The following is a 22673-nucleotide window of genomic DNA, read 5'->3' on the forward strand; positions in this document are numbered from 1 at the left end:
TTTTGGTTACTGTTAGGGTTCGGTTTCGGGTTAGGTTTAGGGTTCGGGTTCGAGTTAGGGTTAGGGTCAGGGATCGGGTTAGGGTCCGGGTTCGGGTTCGGGTGCTGGTTCGGGTTAGGGTTCGGGTTCGGCAACGCCCGGACACATTTAAGCGCAACGCTGCCCGGACACATTTTAGCGCGGCACTGCCTGGACACATTTAAGCGCAACGCCGCCGGACACATTTTAGCGGGTCAGCGGCATTTGCGGGGCTCACCGGGGGGGGGTCCATGGGGCTTGGGGGGACCCCAAGGTGAGGGGGGGGGGGACAAAATTAGGGGGGAACCAAGTGTGTGGGCTGCGGTTTCCGGGGGGACCCATTTGCGGGGCGCACCCGAGGGGGGGGGAACCAAAATGAGGGGGGAACCAAGTGTGCGGGATGCGGTTGCCGGGGGGACGCATTTGCGGAACGCACCGTGGGGGTTGGGAACCAAAATGAGGGGGGAACCAAGTGTGCGGGGTGCGGTTGCCAGGGGGTTAGGGTTAGGGATAGGGTTAGGCTTAGGGTTCATTAGGGTTAGGGTTAGGGTTAGGGTTAGGGCTTAGGGTTATGGTTATGGTTAGGGGGTTAGGGTTCGGGTTCGGGGTTCCTAAGAGGAGGAAGTGTTCTTCGAGGAGGAGGAGGAGGAGGACGAGCTGGAGGAAGAGCTGGGCGAGGAGGACTTCGAGGAGGAGGAGGAGGAGTTCGAGGAGGAGGAAGGCCTCTCGGAGGAGGAGGACGAGGAGGAGGAAGAGGAGGAGGAGGAAGGCGGCGGGGCTGAGGAAGGCGCCCCCCCCACGGCCCCCCCCGGGGTGACGCTGCCGGAGGAGGAGGAGGAGGAGGAGGAGGAGGAAGAGGAGACGGGTGCCCTGCTGATGGAGGTGGATGAAGGCCAGCCCCCCCCCTGCGAGGAGGAGGAGGAAAAGGAAGGGGGTGGCCCAGCAGCCCCCAGCGAATCAGGAGGAGGAGGAGGAGATGATGGGGGGGAGGAAGGGCGGCTCCCCCCGGGTAGCCCCCAGCCCCCCCCGCCCCCCCCCGTGGGTCCCCCCCCAGCCCTGGAAGCTGCGCCCTCCCCTCGCCCTCCGGAGCCGCCCTTCCCCGAGGGGCCCAAGGGGGACGGTGGCAGCCCCGAACCCCCCCCCGCACCCCCCCCGGACCCCCCCCAGCTGCAGGGAGAGGAGGAGGAGGAGGAGGAAGAGCCCCCGCCCCCCCCGGGCAAGGGAGAGGTGAGTGTGGGGGGGTTTGGGGCAAGATTGGGGGGTTTTGGGGCAGTTTGTGTGGAACTGGGGTGGTTTGGGGCAAGATCGAGCGGGTTTGGGACAGTTTTGGGTGTGATTGAGGTGGTTTGGGGCAAGATGGGGTGATTTTGGGGCACTTGGGGTGAGAAGGGGGTGGTGGGGGTGGGATGGGGTGGGGTCAGGGGTCGGGGGTCAGGCGCTGACCCCGCTGTGCCCCCAGGCCCCCGACCCCACGGCCTCCATGCTGGCTGACTTCATCGACTGCCCCCCCGACGCCGCCCTGTGACCCCGCCGGGACCCCCCCAACCTCAGAGCCCCCCCAGAGCCCCTTCCCTGCCCCTCACCAGACCCCGACCCCCCCAGAACAAAATAAAGTTTCTAGAACCTTCCTCTCGGTGCCTTTGCGTTGGTTTTTGATGGGCGAAAGGGGCTGGGAAGGCTTTGGGTACAAGTGAACTCCCCGGGGGAGCCTTTACGCAGCCCCACATGCAACTGGACTCTCCGGGTTCGCTGTTCCTGAGCAAACCTAAACGTAGCCCTAGCCGTCATCGGAGACGAATGAAAAATCAGGCCCCAGGAAATGCGTTCCGATGGGGACGGACATACAGACAGCTGGGGATGGTCATACAGAGAGGAGTGGTTGGAGAGCTGCCAGGCAGAGAAGGACCTGGGAGTGATGGTGGACAGTCGGCTGAATATGAGCCAGCAGTGTGCTCAGGTGGCCAAGAAGGCCAACGGCATCCTGGCTTGTATCAGAAACAGTGTGACCAGCAGGGCTAGGGAGGTGATTGTCCCCCTGTACTCGGCTCTGGTGAGGCCGCACCTCGAGTACTGTGTTCAGTTTTGGGCCCCTCGCTACAAGAAGGACATCGAGGTGCTTGAGCGGGTCCAAAGAAGGGCAACGAAGCTGGTGAGGGGCCTGGAGAACAAGTCCTACAAGGATCGGCTGAGAGAGCTGGGCTTGTTCAGCCTGGAGAAGAGGAGGCTCAGGGGTGACCTTATTGCTCTCTACAGATACCTTAAAGGAGGCTGTAGCGAGGTGGGGGTTGGTCTGTTCTCCCACATGCCTGGTGACAGGACGGGGGGGAATGGGCTAAAATTGTGCCAGGGGAGTTTTAGGTTAGACGTTAGGAAGAATTTCTTTACCGAAAGGGTTGTTAGGCACTGGAACGGGCTGCCCAGGGAAGTGGTGGAGTCACCATCCCTGGAAGTCTTCAAAAGACGTTTAGATGTAGAGCTTAGGGTTACGGTTTAGTGGGGACTGTTAGTGTTAGGTCAGAGGTTGGACTCGATAATCTTGAGGTCTCTTCCAACCTAGAAATTCTGTGATTCTGTGGATGAGCCTGCTGAAACTAATTCCAGTTGAGAAAGTTTCAGTTACTAGCTTGGTGATATTGTCAGTTCAATATTCAAAGCTGCAGCAAAAGCGAAAGGGGATTTTTGCTTCTAGAAACACCCCAGGTCTCCTGCCTGCACTCTGCGTGCTGTTGAGCTAAGCCATAAAAATAAGTAAATAAAGCACAGCTGCTGCTCCTCTTTCTGATGTCCTGTGCTTTGCCCCTCCCCTTTCCCAGGTGATTGGGTTTGGGTGCTGGGGGCGGGGGCAAAAGGTATATGAGCCCCAGGCATGCCACCAGAGAGCTCCTTCTGCCTGGGCTGCTCTTTGGGGTAAGTGCTTTGTGTTTCCTTCAGTCAGTTGCAGGGTTCTTTAGGTGGGTCAAAGTCTATGGATTTCTGGATTTTAAGTGCTTGGAATTCACTTAATAGAGCTCTATTTAGCAGAGGCCGCTGGCTCACTGTTTTTTGGGGTGGTGGGACACTCTTCTGGTTTTGACCTATACTTCAATCTCTAAATGTATAAACCCACCTGTGTAACTCTCCTGAGGACTAAAAGCAGCTTGATTGCATGGTACCTGTGGCTCGGCAGCGTAGATACGCAGCATTGCCAAGAGACTGAGCAGGGTTGTATCAGAGTCTCCTCTTTCATCTGCCAAGGGTGAGTCTGTGATTACCCCTGCCGGGGCTGCTGTGTGTGCATGTCTTTTTGGCATTTATGGAGCTCAGTCGTTTTTTTTTTTCTGTCTGTTTATGTTCTAACTTTTTGGTTTTTTGAGGGGCGCATAGTGTGTGTGCTGAGCGTGGGTGGCAGGAGGAGGTGGGGAGCTGCTCAGGACGGGAAGGTTTGGTTTCTAGGAGTACGCGGCATCCTTCCTGTGCGACGTGACTAATTGTTGGGCTGGAACGTTCCAGCTTTTGTGTGTCTTAAGCAACGTAGCTTGTGCAGTGTGTTGTGTGGCCCGGGCAGAGTTTGCCGTGGCGCTGTGAGCGAAGATTCTGAGTTAGAGCTGGTGAGCAGCTGAAGAACTGGAGCTGGGAAGAGAGAGGCATTGCAGCAGGTACGCTGTGGCTGTGAGTTTAGGGTTAGATCCAGGGTTCGGGTTAGGCTTTGGGTTCGGGTTAGGGTTAGGGTTCGGTCTCCCATGGGCGATGTTTCGGCTTGCTCAGGAACAGCGAACCCGGAGGGTCCAGTGTCATGTGGGGCTGCGTAAAGGCTCCCCTGGGGAGTTCACTTGTACCCAAAGCCTTCCTTTGGTGACAATTTTGGATGGTCCAAAGGGACTCGAAACGCTTTTTCTGGGGCCTGATTTTTCAGTCGTCTTCGATGCCGGCTAGGGCTATGTTTATGGATGCTCGGAAACAGCGAACCCGGAGGGTCCAGTTGCATGTGGGGCTGCGTAAAGGCTCCCCTGGGGAGTTCACTTGTATCCAAAGCCTTCCTTTGGGGGCACTTTTGCATGGTCCAAAGTGGCTCGCAACGCATTTCCTGGGGCCAGATTTTTCACTCGTCTCCGATGACAGCTAGGGCTACGTTTAGGTTTGCTCAGGAACAGCAAACCCGGAGGGTCCAGTTGCATGTGGGGCTGCGTAAAGGCTCCCCTGCGGAATTCTCCTGTACCCAAAGCCTTCCTTTGGGGTCACTTTTGGATGGGCGAAAAGGGCTCGCAACGCATTTCCTGGGGCCTGATTTTTCAGTCGTCTTCGATGCCGCCTAGGGCTATGTTTAGGGATGCTCGGAAACAGTGAACCCGGAGGGTCCAGTTGCATGTGGGGCTGCGTAAAGGCTTCCCTGGGGAGTTCACTTGTACCAAAGCCTTCCTTTGGTGACCATTTTGGATGGTCCAAAGGGGCTTGCGATGTGTTTCCCTGGGCCTGATTTTTCATGTGTCTTCGATGCCGGTTAGGGCTATGTTTAGGGAGGCTCGGAAACAGCGAACCCGGAGGTCCAGTTGCATGTGGGGCTGCGTAAATGTTCCCCTGGGGAGTTCACTTGTACCCAAAGCCTTCCTTTGGTGACACTTTTGGATGGTCCAAAGGGGCTTGCAACGCGTTTTCTGGGGCCCGGTTTTTCAGTCTTCTGCCATGCCGGCTAGGGATATATTTAGGGTTGCTCGGAAATAGTGAACCCGGAGGGTCCAGTTGCATGTGGGGCTGCGTAAAGGCTCCCCTGGGGAGTTCTCTTGTACCCAAAGCCTTCCTTTGGTGACACTTTTGGATGGTGCAAAGGGGCTTGCAACGCGTTTTCTGGGGCCCGGTTTTTCAGTCTTCTCCCATGCCGCTAGGGCTATATTTAGGGTTGCTCGGAAACAGCGAACCCGGAGGGTCCAGTTGCATGTGGGGCTGCGTAAAGGCTCCTCTGTGGAGTTCTCTTGTACCCAAAGCCTTCCTTTGGGGGCACTTTTGGATGGTCCAAAGGGGCTCAGAACGCATTTCCTGGGGCCTGATTTTTCACTCATCTCCGATGACGGCTAGCGTTATGTTTAGGGATGCTCGGAAACAGTGAACCCAGACAGTCCAGTTGCATGTGGGGCTGCGTAAAGGCTCCCCTGGGGAGTTCTCTTGTACCCAAAGCCTTCCTTTGGTGACACTTTTGGATGGTCCAAAGGGGCTTGCAACGCGTTTCCCTGGCCTGATTTTTCAAGTGTCTTCGATGCCGGCTAGGTCTATGTTTAGGGATGCTCGGAAACAGCGAACCCGAAGGGTCCAGTTGCATGTGGGGCTGCGTAAAGGCTCCCCTGGGGAGTTCACTTGTACCCAAAGCCTTCCTTTGGTGACACTTTTGGATGGTCCAAAGGGACTCGAAACGCTTTTTCTGGGGCCTGATTTTTCAGTCGTCTTCGATGCCGGCTAGGGATATATTTAGGGTTGCTCGGAAACAGCGAACCCGGAGGGTCCAGTTGCATGTGGGGCTGCGTAAAGGCTCCCCTGGGGAATTCTCTTGTACCCAAAGCCTTCCTTTGGGGTCACTTTTGGATGGGCGAAAAGGGTTCGCAACGCATTTCCTGGGGCCTGATTTTTCACTTGTCTTCGATGCCGCCTAGGGATACGTTTAGGGATGCTCGGAAACAGTGAACCCAGAGGGTCCAGTTGCATGTGGGGCTGCGTAAAGGCTCCCCTGGGGAGTTCACTTGTACCCAAAGCCTTCCTTTGGGGTCACTTTTGGATGGGCAAAAAGGGCTCGCAACGCATTTCTTGGGGGCTGATTTTTCAGTCGTCTTCGATGCCGGCTAGGGCTATATTTAGGGTTGCTCGGAAACAGCGAACCCGGAGGGTCCAGTTGCATGTGGGGCTGCGTAAAGGCTCCCCTGGGGAGTTCACTTGTACCCAAAGCCTTCCTTTGATTACACTTTTGAATGGGCGAAAAGGGCTCACAACGCATTTCCTGGGGCCTGATTTTTCACTCGTATCGGATGATGGCTAGGGCTACGTTTAGGTTTGCTCAGGAACAGCGAACCCGGAGGGTCCTGTTGCATGTGGGGCTTCGTAAAGGCTCCCCTGGGGAGTTCACTTGTACCCAAAGCCTTCCTGTGGGGGCACTTTTGGATGGTCCAAAGGGGCTTGCAACGCGTTTTCTGGGGCCCGGTTTTTCAGTCTTCTCCCATGCCGGCTAGGGATATATTTAGTGTTGCTCGGAAACAGCGAATCCGGAGGGTCCAGTTGCATGTGGGGCTGCGTAAAGGCTCCCCTGGGGAGTTCACTTGTACCCAAAGCCTTCCTTTGGTGACACTTTTGGATGGTCCAAAGGGGCTTGCAACGCGTTTTCTGGGGCCCGGTTTTTCAGTCTTCTCCCATGCCGGCTAGGGCTATATTTAGGATTGCTCGGAAACAGCGAACCCGGAGGGTCCAGTTGCATGTGGGGCTGCGTAAAGGCTCCCCTGGGGAGTTCACTTGTACCCAAAGCCTTCCTTTGGTGACACTTTTGGATGGTCCAAAGGGGCTTGCAACGCGTTTTCTGGGGCCCGGTTTTTCAGTCTTCTGCCATGCCGGCTAGGGATATATTTAGGGTTGCTCGGAAATAGTGAACCCGGAGGGTCCAGTTGGATGTGGGGCTGCGTAAAGGCTCCCCTGGGGAGTTCTCTTGTACCCAAAGCCTTCCTTTGGTGACACTTTTGGATGGTGCAAAGGGGCTTGCAACGCGTTTTCTGGGGCCCGGTTTTTCAGTCTTCTCCCATGCCGGCTAGGGATATATTTAGGGTTGCTCGGAAACAGCGAACCCGGAGGGTCCAGTTGCATGTGGGGCTGCGTAAAGGCTCCTCTGTGGAGTTCTCTTGTACCCAAAGCCTTCCTTTGGGGGCACTTTTGGATGGTCCAAAGGGGCTCAGAACGCATTTCCTGGGGCCTGATTTTTCACTCATCTCCGATGACGGCTAGGGTTATGTTTAGGGATGCTCGGAAACAGTGAACCCAGACAGTCCAGTTGCATGTGGGGCTGCGTAAAGGCTCCCCTGGGGAGTTCTCTTGTACCCAAAGCCTTCCTTTAGTGACACTTTTGGATGGTCCAAAGGGGCTTGCAACGCGTTTCCCTGGCCTGATTTTTCAAGTGTCTTCGATGCCGGCTAGGTCTATGTTTAGGGATGCTCGGAAACAGCGAACCCGGAGGGTCCAGTTGCATGTGGGGCTGCGTAAAGGCTCCCCTGGGGAGTTCACTTGTACCCAAAGCCTTCCTTTGGTGACACTTTTGGATGGTCCAAAGGGGCTTGCGACGTGTTTCCCTGGGCCTGATTTTTCAGGTGTCTTCGATGCCGGTTAGGGCTATGTTTAGGGATGCTCGGAAGCAGCGAACCTGGAGGTCCAGTTGCATGTGGGGCTGCGTAATGGTTCCCCTGGGGAGTTCACTTGTACCCAAAGCCTTCCTTTGGTGACACTTTTGGATGGTTCAAGGGGGCTTGCAACGCGTTTTCTGGGGCCCGGTTTTTCAGTCTTCTCCCATGCCGGCTAGGGATATATTTAGTGTTGCTCGGAAACAGCGAACCCGGAGGGTCCAGTTGCATGTGGGGCTGCGTAAAGGCTCCCCTGGGGAGTTCACTTGTACACAAAGACTTCCTTTAAGGGCACATGTGGATGGGCGAAAACGGCTCGGAACGCATTTCCTGGGGCCTTATTTTGCACTCACTCCCATGACGGCTTGGGCTACGTTTAGGTTTGCTCAAGAACAGCGAACCCGGAGGGTCCAGTGTCATGTGGGGCTGCGTAAAGGCTCCCCTGGGGAGTTCACTTGTATCATAAGCCTTCCTTTGTGGTCACTTTTGGATGGTCCAAAGGGGCTCGCAACGCATTTCCTGGGGCCTGATTTTTCACTCGTCTGCGATGACGGCTAGGGCTACGTTTAGGTTTGCTCAGGAACAGCGAACCCGGAGGGTCCAGTTGCATGTGGGGCTGCGTAAAGGCTCCCCTGGGGAGTTCTCTTGTACCCAAAGCCTTCCTTTGGAGACACTTTTGGATGGGCGAAAAGGGCTCGGAACGCATTTTCTGGGGCCTGATTTTTCAGTCGTCTTCGATGCCGGCTAGGGCTATGTTTAGGGATGCTCGGAAACAGCGAACCCGGAGGGTCCAGTTCCATGTGGGGCTGCGTAAAGGCTCCCCTGGGGAGTTCTCTTGTACCCAAAGCCTTCCTTTGGGGGCACATTTGGATGGTCCAAAGGGGCTTTCAACACGTTTCCCTGGGCCTGATTTTTCAGTTGTCTTCGATGCTGGCTAGGGCTATGTTTAGGGATGCTCGGAAACAGCGAACCCGGAGAGTCCAGTTGCATGTGGGGCTGCGTAAAGGCTTCTCTGGGGAGTTAACTTGTACCCAAAGCCTTCCTTGGGTGACACTTTTGGATGGTCCAAAGGGACTCGAAACGCTTTTTCTGGGGCCTGATTTTGCAGTCGTCTTCGATGCCGGCTAGGGCTAGGTTTAGGGATGCTCGGAAACAGCGAACCCGGAGGGTCCAGTTGCATGTGGGGCTGCGTAAAGGCTCCCCTGGTGAGTTCACTTGTACACAAAGACTTCCTTTAAGGGCACATGTGGATGGGCGAAAACGGCTCGGAACGCATTTCCTGGGGCCTTATTTTGCACTCACTCCCATGACTGCTTGGGTTACGTTTAGGTTAGCTCAGGAACAGCGAACCCGGAGGGTCCAGTTGCATGTGGGGCTGCGTAAAGGCACCCCTGGGGAGTTCTCCTGTACCCAAAGCCTTTCTTTGGGAGCAGTTTTGGATGGGTGAAAAGGGCTCGCAACGCATTTCCTGGGGCCTGATTTGTCAGTCGTCTTCGATGCCGGCTAGGGCTATGTTTAGGGATGCTTGGAAGCAGCGAACCCGGAGGGTCCAGTTGCATGTGGGGCTGCGTAAAGGCTCCCCTGGGGAGATCACTTGTACCCAAAGCCTACGTTTGGGGGCACTTTTGGATGGTCCAATGGGCCTTGCAACGCCTTTTCTGGGGCCCAGTTTTTCAGTCTTCTCCCATGCCGGCTAGGGATATATTTTGGGTTGCTCGGAAAAATCGAACCCGAAGGGTCCCGTGTCATGTGGGGCTGCGTAAAGGCTCCCCTGGGGAGTTCACTTGTATCCCAAGCCTTCCTTTGGGGGCACTATTGGATGGGCGAAAAGGGCTCGCAATGCATTTCCTGGGGCCTGATTTTTCAGTCGTCTTCAATGCTGGCTAGGGCTAGGTTTAGGGATGCTCGGAAAAAGCGACCCGGAGGGTCCAGTTGCATGTGGGGCTGCGTAAAGGCTCCCCTGGGGAGTTCACTTGTACACAAAGACTTCCTTTAAGAGCACATGTGGATGGGCGAAAACGGCTCGGAACGGATTTCCTGGGGCCTTATTTTGCACTCACTCCCATGACGGCTTGGGCTACGTTTAGGTTTGCTCAAGAACAGCGAACCCGGAGGGTCCAGTTGCATGTGGGGCTGCGTAAAGGCTCCCCTGGGGAATTCTCCTGTACCCAAAGCCTTTCTTTGGGGGCAGTTTTGGATGGGTGAAAAGGGCTCGCAAACGCATTTCCTGGGGCCTGATTTTTCAGTCGTCTTCGATGCCGGCTAGGGATATGTTTAGGGTTGCTCGGAAAAATCGAACCCGAAGGGTCCAGTGTCATGTGGGGCTGCGTAAAGGCTCCCCTGGGGAGTTCACTTGTACCCAAAGCCTTCCTTTGGGGGCACTTTTGGATGGGCGAAATGGGCTCGCAACGCATTTTGGGGCCTGATTTTTCAGTCGTCTCCGAAAACGGCTAGGGCTACGTTTAGGTTTGCTGAGGAACAGGGAACCCGGAGGGTCCAGTTGCATGTGGGGCTGCGTAAAGGCTCCCCTGGGGAGTTCTCCTGTACCCAAAGCCTTCCTTTGGAGACACTTTTGGATGGGCGAAAAGGGCTCGGAACGCATTTCTTGGGGCCTGATTTTTCAGTCGTCATCAATGCTGGCTAGGGCTATGTTTAGGGATGCTCGGAAACAGCGAACCCAGAGGGTCCATTTGCATGTGGGGCTGTGTAAAGGCTCCCCTGGGGAGTTCAGTTGTACCCAAAGCCTACGTTTGGGGGCACTTTTGGATGGTCCAATGGGGCTTGCAACGCCTTTTCTGGGGCCCAGTTTTTCAGTCTTCTCCCATGCCGGCTAGGGATATATTTTGGGTTGCTCGGAAAAATCGAACCGGGAGGGTCCAGTTGCATATGGGGCTGCGTAAAGGCTCCCCTGGGGAGTAACTTGTATCCAAAGCCTTCCTTTGGGGGCATGTTTGGATGGTCCAAAGGGGCTCGCAACGCATTAGCTGGGGCCTGATTTTTCACTCGTCTCCGATGACGGCTAGGGCTACGTTTAGGGATGCTCGGAAACAGCGAACCCGGAGGGTCCAGTGTCATGTGGGGCTGCGTAAAGGCCTCCCCTGGGGAGTTCACTTGTACCCAAAGCCTTCCTTTGCGTGCACTTGTGGATGGTCCAAAGGGGCTCGCAACGCATTTCCTGGGGCCTGATTTTTCAGTCGTCTCCGAAAACGGCTAGGGCTACGTTTAGGTTTGCTGAGCAACAGCGAACCCGGACGGCCCAGTTGCATGTGGGGCTGCGTAAAGGCTCCCCTGGGGAGTTCACTTGTACCCAAAGCCTTCCTTTGGAGACACTTTTGGATGGGCGAAAAGGGCTCGCAACGCGTTTTCTGGGGCCTGTTTTTTCAGTCGTCTTCGATGCCGGCTAGGGCTACGTTTAGGTTTGCTCAGGAACAGCGAACTCGGAGGGTCCAGATGCATGTGGGGCTGAGTAAAGGCTCCCCTGGGGAGTTCACTTGTACCCAAAGCCTTCCTTTGGTGACACTTTTGGATGGTCCAAAGGGGCTCGCAACGCGTTTTCTGGGGCCTGATTTTTCACTCGTCTCCGATGACGGCTAGGGCTATGTTTAGGTTTGCTCAGGAACAGCGAACCCGGAGGGTCCAGTTGCATGTGGGGCTGTGTAAAGGCTCCCCTGGGGAGTTCACTTGTATCCAAAGCCTTCCTTTGGGGTCACTTTTGGATGGTCCAAAGGGGATTGCAACGCTTTTTCTGGGGCCCGGTTTTTCAGTCTTCTCCCATGCCGGAGAGGGATATATTTAGGGTTGCTCGGAAAAATCGAACCCGAAGGGTCCAGTGTCATGTGGGGCTGCGTAAAGGCTTCCCTCGGGAGTTCACTTGTATCCAAAGCCTTCCTTTGGGGTCACTTTAGGATGGTCCAAAGGGGCTCGCAACGCATTTCCTGGGGCCTGATTTTTCACTCGTCTACGATGACGGCTAGGGCTACGTTTAGTTTTGCTCAGGAACAGCGAACCCGGATGGTCAAGTTGCATGTGGGGCTGCGTAAAGGCTCCCATGGGAACTTCAGATGTACCCAAAGCCTTCCTTTGGGGGCACTTTTGGATGGGCGAAAAGGGCTGGGAACGCATTTTCTGGAGCCTAATTTTTCAGTCGTCTTCGATGCCGGCTAGGGCTATGTTTAGGGATGGTCGGAACCAGCGAACCCGGAGGGTCCAGTTGCATGTGGGGCTGCGTAGAGGCTGCCATGGGGAATTCACTTGTACACAAAGCCTCCTTTCGGGGCACTTTTGGATGGGCGAAAAGGGCTCGGAACGCATTTCCTGGGGCCTGATTTTTCACTCGTCTCCGGTGACGGCTAGGGCTACGTTTAGGTTTGCTGAGGAACAGCGAACCCGGAGGGTCCAGTTGCATGTGGGGCTGCGTAGAGGCTCCCCTGGGGAATTCACTTATACCCAAAGCCTTCCTTTTGGGGCACTTTTGGATGGGCAAAAAGGGCTCGCAACGCATTTCCTGGGGCCTGATTTTTCAGTCCTCTTCGATGACGGCTAGGGCTTTGTTTAGGGATTCTCGGAAACAGCGAACCTGGAGGGTCCAGGTGCATGTGGGTCTGCGTAAAGGCTCTCCTGGGGAGTTCTCTTGTATCTAAAGCCTTCCTTTGGGGGCACTTTTTATGGTCCAAAGGGGCTCGCAACGCATTTCCAGGGGCCTGATTTTTCACTCGTCTCCGATGACGGGTAGGGCTACGTTTAGCTTTGCTCAGGAACAGCGAACCCGGAGGGTCCAGTTGCATGTGGGGCTGCGTAAAGGCTCCCCTGGGGAGTTCTCTTGTACCCAAAGCCTTCCTTTGGGGGCACTTTTGGATGGGCCAAAAGCGCTCACAACGCATTTCCTGGTGCCTGATTTTTCAGTCGTCTTCCATGCAGGCTAGGGCTATGTATAGGCATGCTCGGAAACAGCGAACCCGGAGGGTCCAGTGTCATGTGGGGCTGCGTAAAGTCTCCCCTGGGGAGTTCACTTGTACCCAAAGCCTTCCTTTGCGGGCACTTGTGGATGGTCCAAAGGGGCTCGCAACGCATTTCCTGGGCCCTGATTTTTCAGTTGTCTCCTAAAACTGCTAGGGCTACGTTTAGGTTTGCTGAGGAACAGCGAACCCGGAGGGTCCAGTTGCATGTGGGGCTGCGTAAAGGCTCCCCTGGGGAGTTCACTTTTATCCAATGCCTTCCTTTGGGGTCACTTTTGGATGGTCCAAAGGGGCTCGCAACGCATTTCCTGGGGCCTGAGTTTTCAGTCGTCTACGATGACGGCTAGGGCTACGTTTAGTTTTGCTCAGGAACAGCGAACCCGGATGGTCAAGTTGCATGTGGGGCTGCGTAAAGGCTCCCATGGGAACTTCAGATGTACCCAAAGCCTTCCTTTGGGGGCACTTTTGGATGGGCGAAAAGGGCTGGGAACGCATTTTCTGGAGCCTAATTTTTCAGTCGTCTTCGATGCCGGCTAGGGCTATGTTTAGGGATGCTCGGAACCAGCGAACCCGGAGGGTCCAGTTGCATGTGGGGCTGCGTAGAGGCTGCCATGGGGAATTCACTTGTACACAAAGCCTCCTTTCGGGGCACTTTTGGATGGGCGAAAAGGGCTCGGAACGCATTTCCTGGGGCCTGATTTTTCACTCGTCTCCGGTGACGGCTAGGGCTACGTTTAGGTTTGCTCAGGAACAGCGAACCCGGAGGGTCCAGTTGCATGTGGGGCTGCGTAGAGGCTCCCCTGGGGAATTCACTTATACCCAAAGCCTTCCTTTTGGGGCACTTTTGGATGGGCAAAAAGGGCTCGCAACGCATTTCCTGGGGCCTGATTTTTCAGTCCTCTTCGATGACGGCTAGGGCTTTGTTTAGGGATTCTCGGAAACAGCGAACCTGGAGGGTCCAGGTGCATGTGGGTCTGCGTAAAGGCTCTCCTGGGGAGTTCTCTTGTATCTAAAGCCTTCCTTTGGGGGCACTTTTTATGGTCCAAAGGGGCTCGCAACGCATTTCCAGGGGCCTGATTTTTCACTCGTCTCCGATGACGGGTAGGGCTACGTTTAGCTTTGCTCAGGAACAGCGAACCCGGAGGGTCCAGTTGCATGTGGGGCTGCGTAAAGGCTCCCCTGGGGAGTTCTCTTGTACCCAAAGCCTTCCTTTGGGGGCACTTTTGGATGGGCCAAAAGCGCTCACAACGCATTTCCTGGTGCCTGATTTTTCAGTCGTCTTCCATGCAGGCTAGGGCTATGTATAGGCATGCTCGGAAACAGCGAACCCGGAGGGTCCAGTGTCATGTGGGGCTGTGTAAAGTCTCCCCTGGGGAGTTCACTTGTACCCAAAGCCTTCCTTTGCGGGCACTTGTGGATGGTCCAAAGGGGCTCGCAACGCATTTCCTGGGCCCTGATTTTTCAGTTGTCTCCTAAAACTGCTAGGGCTACGTTTAGGTTTGCTGAGGAACAGCGAACCCGGAGGGTCCAGTTGCATGTGGGGCTGCGTAAAGGCTCCCCTGGGGAGTTCACTTTTATCCAATGCCTTCCTTTGGGGTCACTTTTGGATGGTCCAAAGGGGCTCGCAACGCATTTCCTGGGGCCTGAGTTTTCAGTCGTCTACGATGACGGCTAGGGCTACGTTTAGTTTTGCTCAGGAACAGCGAACCCGGATGGTCAAGTTGCATGTGGGGCTGCGTAAAGGCTCCCATGGGAACTTCAGATGTACCCAAAGCCTTCCTTTGGGGGCACTTTTGGATGGGCGAAAAGGGCTGGGAACGCATTTTCTGGAGCCTAATTTTTCAGTCGTCTTCGATGCCGGCTAGGGCTATGTTTAGGGATGCTCGGAACCAGCGAACCCGGAGGGTCCAGTTGCATGTGGGGCTGCGTAGAGGCTGCCATGGGGAATTCACTTGTACACAAAGCCTCCTTTCGGGGCACTTTTGGATGGGCGAAAAGGGCTCGGAACGCATTTCCTGGGGCCTGATTTTTCACTCGTCTCCGGTGACGGCTAGGGCTACGTTTAGGTTTGCTCAGGAACAGCGAACCCGGAGGGTCCAGTTGCATGTGGGGCTGCGTAGAGGCTCCCCTGGGGAATTCACTTATACCCAAAGCCTTCCTTTTGGGGCACTTTTGGATGGGCAAAAAGGGCTCGCAACGCATTTCCTGGGGCCTGATTTTTCAGTCCTCTTCGATGACGGCTAGGGCTTTGTTTAGGGATTCTCGGAAACAGCGAACCTGGAGGGTCCAGGTGCATGTGGGTCTGCGTAAAGGCTCTCCTGGGGAGTTCTCTTGTATCTAAAGCCTTCCTTTGGGGGCACTTTTTATGGTCCAAAGGGGCTCGCAACGCATTTCCAGGGGCCTGATTTTTCACTCGTCTCCGATGACGGGTAGGGCTACGTTTAGCTTTGCTCAGGAACAGCGAACCCGGAGGGTCCAGTTGCATGTGGGGCTGCGTAAAGGCTCCCCTGGGGAGTTCTCTTGTACCCAAAGCCTTCCTTTGGGGGCACTTTTGGATGGGCCAAAAGCGCTCACAACGCATTTCCTGGTGCCTGATTTTTCAGTCGTCTTCCATGCAGGCTAGGGCTATGTATAGGCATGCTCGGAAACAGCGAACCCGGAGGGTCCAGTGTCATGTGGGGCTGCGTAAAGTCTCCCCTGGGGAGTTCACTTGTACCCAAAGCCTTCCTTTGCGGGCACTTGTGGATGGTCCAAAGGGGCTCGCAACGCATTTCCTGGGCCCTGATTTTTCAGTTGTCTCCTAATACTGCTAGGGCTACGTTTAGGTTTGCTGAGGAACAGCGAACCCGGAGGGTCCAGTTGCATGTGGGGCTGCGTAGAGGCTCCCCTGGGGAATTCACTTATACCCAAAGCCTTCCTTTTGGGGCACTTTTGGATGGGCAAAAAGGGCTCGCAACGCATTTCCTGGGGCCTGATTTTTCAGTCCTCTTCGATGACGGCTAGGGCTTTGTTTAGGGATTCTCGGAAACAGCGAACCTGGAGGGTCCAGGTGCATGTGGGTCTGCGTAAAGGCTCTCCTGGGGAGTTCTCTTGTATCTAAAGCCTTCCTTTGGGGGCACTTTTTATGGTCCAAAGGGGCTCGCAACGCATTTCCAGGGGCCTGATTTTTCACTCGTCTCCGATGACGGGTAGGGCTACGTTTAGCTTTGCTCAGGAACAGCGAACCCGGAGGGTCCAGTTGCATGTGGGGCTGCGTAAAGGCTCCCCTGGGGAGTTCTCTTGTACCCAAAGCCTTCCTTTGGGGGCACTTTTGGATGGGCCAAAAGCGCTCACAACGCATTTCCTGGTGCCTGATTTTTCAGTCGTCTTCCATGCAGGCTAGGGCTATGTATAGGCATGCTCGGAAACAGCGAACCCGGAGGGTCCAGTGTCATGTGGGGCTGCGTAAAGTCTCCCCTGGGGAGTTCACTTGTACCCAAAGCCTTCCTTTGCGGGCACTTGTGGATGGTCCAAAGGGGCTCGCAACGCATTTCCTGGGCCCTGATTTTTCAGTTGTCTCCTAAAACTGCTAGGGCTACGTTTAGGTTTGCTGAGGAACAGCGAACCCGGAGGGTCCAGTTGCATGTGGGGCTGCGTAAAGGCTCCCCTGGGGAGTTCACTTTTATCCAATGCCTTCCTTTGGGGTCACTTTTGGATGGTCCAAAGGGGCTCGCAACGCATTTCCTGGGGCCTGAGTTTTCAGTCGTCTACGATGACGGCTAGGGCTACGTTTAGTTTTGCTCAGGAACAGCGAACCCGGATGGTCAAGTTGCATGTGGGGCTGCGTAAAGGCTCCCATGGGAACTTCAGATGTACCCAAAGCCTTCCTTTGGGGGCACTTTTGGATGGGCGAAAAGGGCTGGGAACGCATTTTCTGGAGCCTAATTTTTCAGTCGTCTTCGATGCCGGCTAGGGCTATGTTTAGGGATGCTCGGAACCAGCGAACCCGGAGGGTCCAGTTGCATGTGGGGCTGCGTAGAGGCTGCCATGGGGAATTCACTTGTACACAAAGCCTCCTTTCGGGGCACTTTTGGATGGGCGAAAAGGGCTCGGAACGCATTTCCTGGGGCCTGATTTTTCACTCGTCTCCGGTGACGGCTAGGGCTACGTTTAGGTTTGCTGAGGAACAGCGAACCCGGAGGGTCCAGTTGCATGTGGGGCTGCGTAGAGGCTCCCCTGGGGAATTCACTTATACCCAAAGCCTTCCTTTTGGGGCACTTTTGGATGGGCAAAAAGGGCTCGCAACGCATTTCCTGGGGCCTGATTTTTCAGTCCTCTTCGATGACGGCTAGGGCTTTGTTTAGGGATTCTCGGAAACAGCGAACCTGGAGGGTCCAGGTGCATGTGGGTCTGCGTAAAGGCTCTCCTGGGGAGTTCTCTTGTATCTAAAGCCTTCCTTTGGGGGCACTTTTTATGGTCCAAAGGGGCTCGCAACGCATTTCCAGGGGCCTGATTTTTCACTCGTCTCCGATGACGGGTAGGGCTACGTTTAGCTTTGCTCAGGAACAGCGAACCCGGAGGGTCCAGTTGCATGTGGGGCTGCGTAAAGGCTCCCCTGGGGAGTTCTCTTGTACCCAAAGCCTTCCTTTGGGGGCACTTTTGGATGGTCCAAAAGCGCTCACAACGCATTTCCTGGTGCCTGATTTTTCAGTCGTCTTCCATGCAGGCTAGGGCTATGTATAGGCATGCTCGGAAACAGCGAACCCGGAGGGTCCAGTGTCATGTGGGGCTGCGTAAAGTCTCCCCTGGGGAGTTCACTTGTACCCAAAGCCTTCCTTTGCGGGCACTTGTGGATGGTCCAAAGGGGCTCGCAACGCATTTCCTGGGCCCTGATTTTTCAGTTGTCTCCTAATACTGCTAGGGCTACGTTTAGGTTTGCTGAGGAACAGCGAACCCGGAGGGTCCAGTTGCATGTGGGGCTGCGTAGAGGCTCCCCTGGGGAATTCACTTATACCCAAAGCCTTCCTTTTGGGGCACTTTTGGATGGGCAAAAAGGGCTCGCAACGCATTTCCTGGGGCCTGATTTTTCAGTCCTCTTCGATGACGGCTAGGGCTTTGTTTAGGGATTCTCGGAAACAGCGAACCTGGAGGGTCCAGGTGCATGTGGGTCTGCGTAAAGGCTCTCCTGGGGAGTTCTCTTGTATCTAAAGCCTTCCTTTGGGGGCACTTTTTATGGTCCAAAGGGGCTCGCAACGCATTTCCAGGGGCCTGATTTTTCACTCGTCTCCGATGACGGGTAGGGCTACGTTTAGCTTTGCTCAGGAACAGCGAACCCGGAGGGTCCAGTTGCATGTGGGGCTGCGTAAAGGCTCCCCTGGGGAGTTCTCTTGTACCCAAAGCCTTCCTTTGGGGGCACTTTTGGATGGTCCAAAAGCGCTCACAACGCATTTCCTGGTGCCTGATTTTTCAGTCGTCTTCCATGCAGGCTAGGGCTATGTATAGGCATGCTCGGAAACAGCGAACCCGGAGGGTCCAGTGTCATGTGGGGCTGCGTAAAGTCTCCCCTGGGGAGTTCACTTGTACCCAAAGCCTTCCTTTGCGGGCACTTGTGGATGGTCCAAAGGGGCTCGCAACGCATTTCCTGGGCCCTGATTTTTCAGTTGTCTCCTAAAACTGCTAGGGCTACGTTTAGGTTTGCTGAGGAACAGCGAACCCGGAGGGTCCAGTTGCATGTGGGGCTGCGTAAAGGCTCCCCTGGGGAGTTCACTTTTATCCAATGCCTTCCTTTGGGGTCACTTTTGGATGGTCCAAAGGGGCTCGCAACGCATTTCCTGGGGCCTGAGTTTTCAGTCGTCTACGATGACGGCTAGGGCTACGTTTAGTTTTGCTCAGGAACAGCGAACCCGGATGGTCAAGTTGCATGTGGGGCTGCGTAAAGGCTCCCATGGGAACTTCAGATGTACCCAAAGCCTTCCTTTGGGGGCACTTTTGGATGGGCGAAAAGGGCTGGGAACGCATTTTCTGGAGCCTAATTTTTCAGTCGTCTTCGATGCCGGCTAGGGCTATGTTTAGGGATGCTCGGAACCAGCGAACCCGGAGGGTCCAGTTGCATGTGGGGCTGCGTAGAGGCTGCCATGGGGAATTCACTTGTACACAAAGCCTCCTTTCGGGGCACTTTTGGATGGGCGAAAAGGGCTCGGAACGCATTTCCTGGGGCCTGATTTTTCACTCGTCTCCGGTGACGGCTAGGGCTACGTTTAGGTTTGCTCAGGAACAGCGAACCCGGAGGGTCCAGTTGCATGTGGGGCTGCGTAGAGGCTCCCCTGGGGAATTCACTTATACCCAAAGCCTTCCTTTTGGGGCACTTTTGGATGGGCAAAAAGGGCTCGCAACGCATTTCCTGGGGCCTGATTTTTCAGTCCTCTTCGATGACGGCTAGGGCTTTGTTTAGGGATTCTCGGAAACAGCGAACCTGGAGGGTCCAGGTGCATGTGGGTCTGCGTAAAGGCTCTCCTGGGGAGTTCTCTTGTATCTAAAGCCTTCCTTTGGGGGCACTTTTTATGGTCCAAAGGGGCTCGCAACGCATTTCCAGGGGCCTGATTTTTCACTCGTCTCCGATGACGGGTAGGGCTACGTTTAGCTTTGCTCAGGAACAGCGAACCCGGAGGGTCCAGTTGCATGTGGGGCTGCGTAAAGGCTCCCCTGGGGAGTTCTCTTGTACCCAAAGCCTTCCTTTGGGGGCACTTTTGGATGGGCCAAAAGCGCTCACAACGCATTTCCTGGTGCCTGATTTTTCAGTCGTCTTCCATGCAGGCTAGGGCTATGTATAGGCATGCTCGGAAACAGCGAACCCGGAGGGTCCAGTGTCATGTGGGGCTGCGTAAAGTCTCCCCTGGGGAGTTCACTTGTACCCAAAGCCTTCCTTTGCGGGCACTTGTGGATGGTCCAAAGGGGCTCGCAACGCATTTCCTGGGCCCTGATTTTTCAGTTGTCTCCTAATACTGCTAGGGCTACGTTTAGGTTTGCTGAGGAACAGCGAACCCGGAGGGTCCAGTTGCATGTGGGGCTGCGTAGAGGCTCCCCTGGGGAATTCACTTATACCCAAAGCCTTCCTTTTGGGGCACTTTTGGATGGGCAAAAAGGGCTCGCAACGCATTTCCTGGGGCCTGATTTTTCAGTCCTCTTCGATGACGGCTAGGGCTTTGTTTAGGGATTCTCGGAAACAGCGAACCTGGAGGGTCCAGGTGCATGTGGGTCTGCGTAAAGGCTCTCCTGGGGAGTTCTCTTGTATCTAAAGCCTTCCTTTGGGGGCACTTTTTATGGTCCAAAGGGGCTCGCAACGCATTTCCAGGGGCCTGATTTTTCACTCGTCTCCGATGACGGGTAGGGCTACGTTTATCTTTGCTCAGGAACAGCGAACCCGGAGGGTCCAGTTGCATGTGGGGCTGCGTAAAGGCTCCCCTGGGGAGTTCTCTTGTACCCAAAGCCTTCCTTTGGGGGCACTTTTGGATGGTCCAAAAGCGCTCACAACGCATTTCCTGGTGCCTGATTTTTCAGTCGTCTTCCATGCAGGCTAGGGCTATGTATAGGCATGCTCGGAAACAGCGAACCCGGAGGGTCCAGTGTCATGTGGGGCTGCGTAAAGTCTCCCCTGGGGAGTTCACTTGTACCCAAAGCCTTCCTTTGCGGGCACTTGTGGATGGTCCAAAGGGGCTCGCAACGCATTTCCTGGGCCCTGATTTTTCAGTTGTCTCCTAAAACTGCTAGGGCTACGTTTAGGTTTGCTGAGGAACAGCGAACCCGGAGGGTCCAGTTGCATGTGGGGCTGCGTAAAGGCTCCCCTGGGGAGTTCACTTTTATCCAATGCCTTCCTTTGGGGTCACTTTTGGATGGTCCAAAGGGGCTCGCAACGCATTTCCTGGGGCCTGAGTTTTCAGTCGTCTACGATGACGGCTAGGGCTACGTTTAGTTTTGCTCAGGAACAGCGAACCCGGATGGTCAAGTTGCATGTGGGGCTGCGTAAAGGCTCCCATGGGAACTTCAGATGTACCCAAAGCCTTCCTTTGGGGGCACTTTTGGATGGGCGAAAAGGGCTGGGAACGCATTTTCTGGAGCCTAATTTTTCAGTCGTCTTCGATGCCGGCTAGGGCTATGTTTAGGGATGCTCGGAACCAGCGAACCCGGAGGGTCCAGTTGCATGTGGGGCTGCGTAGAGGCTGCCATGGGGAATTCACTTGTACACAAAGCCTCCTTTCGGGGCACTTTTGGATGGGCGAAAAGGGCTCGGAACGCATTTCCTGGGGCCTGATTTTTCACTCGTCTCCGGTGACGGCTAGGGCTACGTTTAGGTTTGCTCAGGAACAGCGAACCCGGAGGGTCCAGTTGCATGTGGGGCTGCGTAGAGGCTCCCCTGGGGAATTCACTTATACCCAAAGCCTTCCTTTTGGGGCACTTTTGGATGGGCAAAAAGGGCTCGCAACGCATTTCCTGGGGCCTGATTTTTCAGTCCTCTTCGATGACGGCTAGGGCTTTGTTTAGGGATTCTCGGAAACAGCGAACCTGGAGGGTCCAGGTGCATGTGGGTCTGCGTAAAGGCTCTCCTGGGGAGTTCTCTTGTATCTAAAGCCTTCCTTTGGGGGCACTTTTTATGGTCCAAAGGGGCTCGCAACGCATTTCCAGGGGCCTGATTTTTCACTCGTCTCCGATGACGGGTAGGGCTACGTTTAGCTTTGCTCAGGAACAGCGAACCCGGAGGGTCCAGTTGCATGTGGGGCTGCGTAAAGGCTCCCCTGGGGAGTTCTCTTGTACCCAAAGCCTTCCTTTGGGGGCACTTTTGGATGGGCCAAAAGCGCTCACAACGCATTTCCTGGTGCCTGATTTTTCAGTCGTCTTCCATGCAGGCTAGGGCTATGTATAGGCATGCTCGGAAACAGCGAACCCGGAGGGTCCAGTGTCATGTGGGGCTGCGTAAAGTCTCCCCTGGGGAGTTCACTTGTACCCAAAGCCTTCCTTTGCGGGCACTTGTGGATGGTCCAAAGGGGCTCGCAACGCATTTCCTGGGCCCTGATTTTTCAGTTGTCTCCTAATACTGCTAGGGCTACGTTTAGGTTTGCTGAGGAACAGCGAACCCGGAGGGTCCAGTTGCATGTGGGGCTGCGTAGAGGCTCCCCTGGGGAATTCACTTATACCCAAAGCCTTCCTTTTGGGGCACTTTTGGATGGGCAAAAAGGGCTCGCAACGCATTTCCTGGGGCCTGATTTTTCAGTCCTCTTCGATGACGGCTAGGGCTTTGTTTAGGGATTCTCGGAAACAGCGAACCTGGAGGGTCCAGGTGCATGTGGGTCTGCGTAAAGGCTCTCCTGGGGAGTTCTCTTGTATCTAAAGCCTTCCTTTGGGGGCACTTTTTATGGTCCAAAGGGGCTCGCAACGCATTTCCAGGGGCCTGATTTTTCACTCGTCTCCGATGACGGGTAGGGCTACGTTTAGCTTTGCTCAGGAACAGCGAACCCGGAGGGTCCAGTTGCATGTGGGGCTGCGTAAAGGCTCCCCTGGGGAGTTCTCTTGTACCCAAAGCCTTCCTTTGGGGGCACTTTTGGATGGGCCAAAAGCGCTCACAACGCATTTCCTGGTGCCTGATTTTTCAGTCGTCTTCCATGCAGGCTAGGGCTATGTATAGGCATGCTCGGAAACAGCGAACCCGGAGGGTCCAGTGTCATGTGGGGCTGCGTAAAGTCTCCCCTGGGGAGTTCACTTGTACCCAAAGCCTTCCTTTGCGGGCACTTGTGGATGGTCCAAAGGGGCTCGCAACGCATTTCCTGGGCCCTGATTTTTCAGTTGTCTCCTAAAACTGCTAGGGCTACGTTTAGGTTTGCTGAGGAACAGCGAACCCGGAGGGTCCAGTTGCATGTGGGGCTGCGTAAAGGCTCCCCTGGGGAGTTCACTTTTATCCAATGCCTTCCTTTGGGGTCACTTTTGGATGGTCCAAAGGGGCTCGCAACGCATTTCCTGGGGCCTGAGTTTTCAGTCGTCTACGATGACGGCTAGGGCTACGTTTAGTTTTGCTCAGGAACAGCGAACCCGGATGGTCAAGTTGCATGTGGGGCTGCGTAAAGGCTCCCATGGGAACTTCAGATGTACCCAAAGCCTTCCTTTGGGGGCACTTTTGGATGGGCGAAAAGGGCTGGGAACGAATTTTCTGGAGCCTAATTTTTCAGTCGTCTTCGATGCCGGCTAGGGCTATGTTTAGGGATGCTCGGAACCAGCGAACCCGGAGGGTCCAGTTGCATGTGGGGCTGCGTAGAGGCTGCCATGGGGAATTCACTTGTACACAAAGCCTCCTTTCGGGGCACTTTTGGATGGGCGAAAAGGGCTCGGAACGCATTTC

Source organism: Anas platyrhynchos, chromosome 30 (genome assembly GCF_047663525.1).
Source record: "Anas platyrhynchos isolate ZD024472 breed Pekin duck chromosome 30, IASCAAS_PekinDuck_T2T, whole genome shotgun sequence".
NCBI lineage: Eukaryota > Metazoa > Chordata > Aves > Anseriformes > Anatidae > Anas > Anas platyrhynchos.